This window comes from Tympanuchus pallidicinctus, unplaced genomic scaffold (assembly GCF_026119805.1).
Source record: "Tympanuchus pallidicinctus isolate F22 unplaced genomic scaffold, pur_lepc_1.0 scaffold9, whole genome shotgun sequence".
Lineage (NCBI taxonomy): Eukaryota > Metazoa > Chordata > Aves > Galliformes > Phasianidae > Tympanuchus > Tympanuchus pallidicinctus.
The window spans coordinates 22,537,646-22,545,187 of record NW_026294813.1 but is presented as its reverse complement, the minus strand read 5'-3'; the positions used below and the strand labels follow the sequence as shown (position 1 = coordinate 22,545,187).

The 7,542-nt window shown below is 47.1% G+C and overlaps 2 long non-coding RNA genes across 2 annotated transcripts; one reads left to right on the top strand and one right to left on the bottom strand.

The window, feature by feature from the left end:
* Nucleotides 1–362: 362 nt before the first annotated feature.
* On the bottom strand, nt 363–7,059 carry LOC128074344 (uncharacterized). Its single transcript, XR_008203165.1, has 3 exons — nt 6,818–7,059; nt 3,263–3,304; nt 363–443 (listed from the first exon to the last, which is right to left on the bottom strand). It is a non-coding gene; the product is annotated as an uncharacterized LOC128074344 (long non-coding RNA).
* Nucleotides 5,285–7,002, top strand: LOC128074349 (uncharacterized). The gene is made up of 4 exons (XR_008203172.1): nt 5,285–5,328; nt 6,459–6,542; nt 6,825–6,908; nt 6,951–7,002. It is a non-coding gene; the product is annotated as an uncharacterized LOC128074349 (long non-coding RNA).
* Nucleotides 7,060–7,542: the final 483 nt, after the last annotated feature.

Sequence of the window (7,542 nt, the reverse complement as noted above, 5' to 3'; positions counted from 1 at the left end):
CCTACATTCCATGCTAATGGGACCTTCAGGGTCCCTTCCAATCCTACATTCCATGCTTCTGTGACCTTCAAGGTCCCTTCTAACCCTACATTCCATGCTTCTGTGACCTACATGGTCCATTCCAATCCTACATTCAATGCTTCTGAGACCTTCAAGGTGCCTTCCAACCCAACATTACATTGCTATTTTGACCTTGAAGGTCTCTTCCAACCATACTTCCATGGTTCTGTGACCAACAAGGTCACTTCCAACCCTACACTCCTTGCTTCTGTGACCAACAAGGTCACTTCCAACCCTACATTCCATGCTCCTGTGACCTAGAAAATCCTTTCCAACTCTACATTCCATTCTTCTGTGAACTGCAAAGTCCCTTTCAACTCTACATTCCATGCTTCTGTGACCTACAAGGTCAATTCCAACCCTACATTCCATGCTTCTGTGACCTACAAGGTCCATTCCAACACTACATTACATTGCTTGTGTGAATTTAAAGGTCCCTTCCAACCATACTTCCATGGTTCCGTGACCAACAAGGTCCCCTCCAACCCAACACTACATGCTTCTGTGACCTTCAAGGTCACTTCCATCTTTACATTGCATGCTTCTGCGACCAAGAAAGTTGTTTCCAATTCTACATTCCATGCTTCTGTGAACTGCAAAGTCCCTTTAACTCTACATTCCATGCTTCTGCGGCCTACAAGGTCAATTCCAACCCTACATTCCATGCTAATGTGACCTTCAAGGTTCCTTACAAACCTACATTGCATGCTTCTGTGACCTACAAGGTATCTTACAACCCTATATTCCATGCTTATGTGACCTTTAAGGTCCCCTCCAACCCTACATTCCATGCTAATGTGACCTACAAGACCCCTGCCAACCCTACATTCCATGCTTCTGAGACCTTCAAGGTCCATCCCAACCCTGCCTTCCATGCTTCTGTCACCTACAAGGTCCATCCCAACCCCACATTCCATGCTTCTGTGACCTTCAACGTCAACTGCCAACCCTACATTACATTCTTCTGTGACCTTCAAGGTCCCTTCCAACCCTGTATTCCATGCTTCTGGGACCTACAAGGTCCATTTCAACCTTACATTCCATGCTTCTGTGACCTACAAGGTCACTGCCTAGTATACAATCCATCCTCCTGTGACCTTCATGGTCCCTGCCAACCCTACACTCCATGCTTCTGTGACCTACAACGTCACTCCCTTCCCTACATTCCATGCTTCTGTGACCTACATGGTCCATTCCAACCCTAAATTCCATGCTTCTGTGACCTTCAAGGTCCCTTCCAACCCTATATTCCATGCTTCTGAGAACTTACAGGTACTTACAACAGTGCATTCCATGCTTCTGTGACCTACAACAGCCCTGCCAACCCTTTATTCCATGCCTCTGTGACATACAAGGTCCATTCCAACCACACATTCCATGCTTCTGTGACCTTCAAGGTCAACAGCCAACCCTACATTCCATGCCTCTATGACCTTCAAGGTCCCTTCCAACCCTACATTCCATGGTTCTCAGGCCTTCAAGGAACCTTCCAATACTACATTCCATGCTTCTGTGACCTAAAAGATCCATTCCAACCCCACATTCCATGGTTCTCAGACCTTCAAGGACCCATCCAACACTACATTCCATGCTTCCGTGACCTTCAAGGCCCATTTCAACCCTACATTCCATGCTTCTGTGACGTTCAAGGTCACTTCCAACTCCACGTTCCGTGCTTCTGTGACCTGCAAGGTCCCTTCCAACCCAATCATTCCATGCTTCTGTGACCTTCAAGGTCACTCCTTTCCCTACATTCCATGCATCTGTGACCTTCAAGGTAAACTGCCAAACCTACGTTCCATGCTTCTGTGATCTACACGGTCACTTCCAACCCAACCATTCCACGCTTCTGTGACCCTCAAGGTCCCCAGGAAGCCTAAGTTCCAAGCCTCCGTGGCCCTCAAGGTCCCTTCTAATCCTACAGTCCATGCTTCTGTTACCTTCAAGGTCCCTTCCAACACAACCATTCCATGCTAATGTGACCTACAGGGTCCCTTCCAAACCTACATTCCATGCTTCTGTGACCTTCAAGGTCCCTTCTAATCCTACAGTCCATGCTTCTGTGACCTTCAAGGTCCCTTCTAACCCTACATTCCATGCTTCTGTGACCTTCAAGGTCACACCCTTCCCTACATTCCATGCTTCTGTGACCTACAAGGTCCCTTCCAAGCCTACATTCCATGCTTCTGAGAACTTACAGGTACTTACAACAGTGCATTCCATGCTTCTGTGACCTACAACAGCCCTGCCAACCCTTTATTCCATGCCTCTGTGACCTACAAGGTCCATTCCAACCCCACATTCCATGCCTCTGTGACCTTCAAGGTCCCTTCCAAGCCTACATACCATGGTTCTCAGACCTTCAAGGTGCCTTCCAATACTACATTCCATGCTTCTGTGACGTTCAAGGTCACTTCCAACCTCACGTTCCGTGCTTCTGTGACCTGCAAGGTCCCTTCCAACCCATCGTTACATGATTTTGTGACCTTCATGGTCCATTCCAACCCCACATTCCATGCTTCTGTGACCGTCAAGATCCCTTCCACCCCCACATTGCATGCCTCTGTGACCTTCAAGGTAAACTGCCAAACCTACATTCCATGCTTCTGTGACCTACCTGGTCCATTCCAACTCAACCATTCCACGCTTCTGTGACCCTCAAGGTCCCCAGGAAGCCTAAGTTCCAAGCCTCCGTGGCCTTCAAGGTCTCTTCCAATCCTACAGTCCATGGTTCTGTGACCTACACGGTCACTTCCATCCCTACATTCCATGCTTCTGCGACCAAGAAAGTCGTTTCCAATTCTACATTCCATGCTTCTGTGAACTGCAAAGTCCCTTTAACTTTACATTCCATGCTTCTGCGGCCCACAAGGTCAATTCCAACCCTACATTCCATGCTAATATGACCTTCAAGGTCCCTTACAAACCTACACTGCATGCTTCTGTGACCTACAAGGTATCTTACAACCCTATATTCCATGCTTATGTGACCTTTAAGGTCCCCTCCAACCCTACATTCCATGCTAATGTGACCTACAAGACCCCTGCCAACCCTACATTCCATGCTTCTGAGACCTTCAAGGTCCATCCCAACCCTGCCTTCCATGCTTCTGTCACCTACAAGGTCCATCCCAACCCCACATTCCATGCTTCTGTGACCTTCAACGTCAACTGCCAACCCTACATTACATTCTTCTGTGACCTTCAAGGTCCCTGCCAACCCGACATTCCATGCTAATGTGACCTTACAGGTCCCTTCCAACCCGATATTCCATGCTTCTGTGACCTACAAGAGCCCTGCCAACCCGACATTCCATGCTTCTGGGACCTACAAGGTCCATTTCAACGCTACATTCCATGCTTTGGTGACCTACAAGGTCACCCCCTAGTATACATTCCATCCTTCTGGGACCTTCATGGTCCCTGCCAACCTTACACTCCATGCTTCTGTGACCTACAAGGTCCATTCCAACCCTACATTTCATGCCTCTGTGACCTTCAAGGTCCATTTCAACCCTACATTCCATGGTTGTCAGACCTTCAAGGTCCATTCCAACCCTACATTCCGGGCTTCTGTGACCTTCAAGGTCACTCCCTTCTCTACATTCCATGCATCTGTGACCTTCAAGGTCAACAGCCAAACCTACATTCCATGCTTCTGTGACCTACATGGTCCATTCCAACCCAACCATTCCACGCTTCTGTGACCTTCAAGGTCCCCAGGAAGCTTAAGTTCCAAACCTCTGTGGCCTTCAAGGTCCCTTCCAATCCTACAGTCCTTGCTTCTGTGACTTTCAAGGTCCCTTCTAACCCAATCATTCCATACTTCTGTGACCTACAAGGTCAATTCCAACCCTACATTCCATGCTACTGGGACCTTCAAGGTCCCTTCTAACCCTACATTCCATGCTTCTGTGACCTTCAAGGTCACACCCTTCCCTACATTCCATGCTTCTTTGACCTACATGGTCCATTCCAATCCTACATTCCATGCTTCTGTGGCCTTCAAGGTCCCTTCCAACCATACATTCCATTGCATTTGTGACCTTAAAGGTCTCTTCCAACCATACTTCCATGGTTCTGTGACCAACAAGGTCCCTTCAAACCCAACACTCCATGCTTCTGTGACCTTGAAGGTCACTTCCATCCCTACATTCCATTCTTCTGTGACCTAGGGAGTCCTTTCCAACTCTACATTCCATGCTTCTGTGACCTCAAAGTGCCCTGCCAACAAAACATTCCATGTTTCTGCGAACTTCAAGGTCCCTTCCAACCCTACATTCCATATTTCTGAGACTTTCAATGTCCTTTCTAAACCTAAACTCCATAGTTCTGTGACCTTCAAGGTCCCATCCTACCCTAAATTACATGTCTCTGTGACCTTCAAGATCTCTTCAAACCCAATATTCCATGTTTCTGCGACCTACAAGGTCCCTTCCAATCCTACATTCCATGCTTCTGTTACCTTTAAGGTCCCTTCCATTCCTACGTTCCATGCTTCTGTGACCTACAATGTTCCGGCCAACTTTACTTTCCATGCTTCTGTGACCTACAAGGTCACTTCCATCCCTACATTCCATGCTTCTGCGACCAAGAAAGTCGTTTCCAACTCTACATTCCATGCTTCTGTGAACTGCAAAGTCCCTTTCAACTCTTCATTCCATGCTTCTGTGACCTACATGGTCCATTCCAACCCTACATTCCATGCTTCTGTGACCTACAAGGTCCCCAGCAAGCCTAAGTTCCATGCTTCTGTGACCTTCAAGGTCCTTCCAATCCGACATTCCATGCTTCTGTGACCTTCAAGGTCTCTTACAACCCTGCATTCCATGCTTCTGTGACCTACAAGGACTCTTCCTACCCTAAATTCTAATGTTCTATGACCTTCAAGGTCAATTCCAACCCTACATTCCATGCATCTCAGACCTTCATGGTCCCTTCCAACTCTACATTCCATGCTTCTGTGACCTACAACGTCCCTTCCAATCCTATATTCCATGCTTCTGGGACCTACAAAGTCCATTCCAACCCTACATTCCATGCTTCTGTGACCTTTAAGGTCCTTGCCAACCCTATAATACTCACATCTGTGTCCTTCAAGGACCTTTCAGATCTACATTCCATGGTTCTGTGACGTCCAAGGTCCCTCCCAACACTGCATTCCATGCTTCTCTGACCTCAAAGAGCTCTGCTAATCCGACATTCCATGCTTCTATGACTTGCAAGGTCCCTTCCAACCCAGCATTCCATGCTTCTGTGAACTTCAAGGTCCCTTCCAACCCTACATTCCATACTTCTGAGACCTTCAAAGTCCCTTCAAAACCTATACTCTATAGCTCTGTGACCTTCAAGGACCCTGTCAACCCTATACTCCTCGTATTTGATACCTTAACGTCCCTTTCAGATCTACATTCCACGGTTCTGTGACGGACAAGGTCCCTCCCAACACTGCATTCCATGCTTCTGTGACCTTCAAGATCACTTCCAATCCTACATTCCATGCTTCTGTGACCTTAAAGTTCCCTTCAACCCCACATTCCATGCTTCTATGAGTTTATAGGTACCTGCCAACCCTACATTCCATGCTTCTGAGACCTTCAAGGACCCTTCCTACGCTAAATTCCAATGTTCTGTGACCTTCAAGGTCCCTTCGAACCCTACATTCCATGATTCTCTGACCTTCACGGTCAACTTCAAACCTACATTCCATAATTCTGTGACCTTAAAGTTCCCTTCAACCCCACATTCCATGCTTCTGTGACCTTACAGGTACCTTCCAACCCTACATTCCATGCTTCTGGGACCTACAAGGTCCCTTACAAGCCTACATTCCATGCTTCTGAAACATTCGATGTCCCTTCAAAACCTAAACTCCATAGTTCTGTGACCTTCAAGGTCCCATCGTACCCTACATTCCATGTCTCTGTGACCTTCAAGATCTCTTCCAACCCTACATTTCATGCTTCTGTGACCTTCAAGGTCCCTCCCAACACTACATTCCTTGCTTCTGGGACCTACAAGAGCCCTGCCAATCCGACATTCCATCCTTCTGTGAACTTCAAGGTCTCTTCCAACCCTACATTCCATACTTCTGAGACCTTAAAGGTCCCTTCTTACCCCACATTCCATGCTTCTGCGACCAGAAGGTCCATGCCAACCCTACATTCAATGGTTCTGTGACCTACAAGGTCCCTTACAACCCTACATTCCATTCTTCTGTGTCCTAAAAGACCCCTTCCTACCCTACTTTCCATGCTTATATCACCTACAAGGTCCCTTCCAACCCTACATTGCATTGGTTCTGTGACCTTAAAGGTCTCTTCCAATCATACTTCCATGGTTCTGTGACCAACAAGGTCCCCTCCAAGCCTACACTTCATGCTTCTGTGACCTTCAAGGTCACTTCCAACCCTATATTCCATGCTTCTGTGACCTTCAAGGTCACTCCCTTACCTACATTCCATGCTTCTGTGACCTACAAGGTCCTGCCAACCCTATATTCCATGCTAATGGGACCTACAAGGACTCTTCCTACCCTAAATTCCAATGTTCTATGACCTTTCAGATCTACATTCCATGGTTCTGTGACCTTCAAGGTCCCTCCCAACACTGCATTCCATGCTTCTGTGACCTCAAAGTTCCCTGCCAACAAAACATTCCATGTTTCTGTGACCTTCAACGTCCATTCCAACCCTACATTCCATACTTCTGAGACCTTCAACGTCCCTTCAAAACCTAAACTCCATAGTTCTGTGACCTTCAAGGTCCCATCCAACCCTACATTCCAGGCTTCTGTGACCTACAAGGTCCCTGCCAACCCTACATTCCATGCTTCTGTGACCTTCAAGGTCAATTCCAACCCTACTTTCCATGCTTCTGTGACATTCAAGGTCACCTCCAACCCTACATTCCATGGTTCTCTGACCTTCAAGGTCCCTTCCATTCCTACATTCCATGCTTCTGTGACCTACAAGGTTCCGGCCAACTTTACTTTCTATGCTTCTGTGACCTACAAGGTCAATTCCAACCCTACATTCCATGCTTCTGTGACCTTCAAGGTTCCTGCCAACCCTACATTCCATGCTTCTGTGACCTTCAAGGTCCCTTCCAACCCTGCATTCCATGCTAATGTGACCTTCAAGGACGCTTCGTACCCTGAATTCCAATGTTCTATGACCTTCAAGGTCCCTTCCAATCCTACATCACATTCTTCTGTGACCTACAAGGTCCCTTCAACCCTACATTCCAAGGTTCTGTGACCTTCAAGGTCCCTTCCAACCCTACATTCCATGCTTCTGTGACCTTCAAGGTCCCTGCCAATGCATCCATTCTATCATTCTATAGCACTATAGTTCTAGCACACAACCAACTATGCAGTTGCCATTTCTAGAGCTGGTAGACAAGTGCAAGGAGTGTCTTAGAAGAGAATACATCGCAGAATTCATTTTAAAAATCTTCATCTATGGATGAATTAGGCAGGAA